Genomic DNA, 1,220 nt, shown 5'->3' with positions numbered 1-1,220 from the left:
CCACTGGGCGCTCATCATTCGTTTCCTGTGTCATTCAATCAGATGTCAGACGCACACGCATACACACTCAGACAGACATGTAACATTTTACGTGCATGTCCGTTTTTTTTTAAATTTATTTACCCCGCCATGTAGGCAGCCATACTCCGTTTTCGGGTGTGTGCATGCTGGGTACATTCTTGTTTCCATAACCCACCGAACGCTGACATGGATTACAGGATCTTTAACGTGCATATTTGATCAGAATGTGTATATTTAGTGATTGAACGAATGAGATCATTTCTAGTCTGTTTTTTTTTTGTTGTTGTTTTTTACAACACTCTTTTTATTCATCACAACTGACACAATCGAACTTAGCGGTACATTCATCCCTCTTTCCAGTTCAGTCAGGAACCTCGGTGTTGTCCTTGACAACACACTGTCCATGCAAAAATGTATCAGTCAGACATGTCAATCATGCTACTGTCAATTGCGGCGCATCAGTTCCATCCGGATTATATCTGTCGATTGACGCAACATCTAGACTTGTCGTTTCTCTCATTCTCTCTCGCCTTGACTACTGTAACTCTCTATTGTTGTCTGGTTTGCCTGCTTCATCCATTCAGTCCCTTCAGCGCATACAAAACTCTGCTGCCCGACTCGTCCTCAGAAAGAAAAGATCTGAGCACATCACTCCTCTTTTGCAACATCTCCACTGGCTCCCTGTCTCACACAGAATAAAGTACAAGAACCCATGATCTGGTCACCCTTCAGTGACATGGTTCCTCTACGTAGCTGCTGTACAAATGCGAGCTTGGCAGTGAAAGGGTTAAGTATTAGCGCACTTTCCAGAGTGGTTTTATTCCACATAATTTTGCCAGAGGACAACTCCTTTGTTGCCATGGAACCTTTTCCATTGCGCCGGGTCGGTGCTGCACACGGGACCTCGGTTTATCGTTTCTCTGAATGACAAGACGCTCAATTCGATTTTCCAATCGAATCAAAAAGAGAAAGGGCGCGGGCAAGGATCGAACCCATACTCTCAAAGACACTGTATTGGCAGGTAAACTCTTAACCATTCGGCTACCTTTCTCTCAAGCCGGGCAAAGGAAACATAAGCATGCAAAGAAGGGGGGGGGGGACGAAATAGAGAAAGAAAGAAATGACGAAATAAAGAAAGAAAGCGTAAAAGAAAGAAAGGAAGGAAGGAAGAAAGGAGGAAATAAAGCCTGAATAAAAGG

The sequence above is a fragment of the Babylonia areolata genome, chromosome 16 (genome assembly GCF_041734735.1).
Source record: "Babylonia areolata isolate BAREFJ2019XMU chromosome 16, ASM4173473v1, whole genome shotgun sequence".
In the NCBI taxonomy this organism is placed as follows: Eukaryota; Metazoa; Mollusca; class Gastropoda; order Neogastropoda; family Buccinidae; genus Babylonia; species Babylonia areolata.
The sequence above is the reverse complement of the archived record's forward strand: the minus strand, read 5'-3'. Positions refer to the sequence as shown.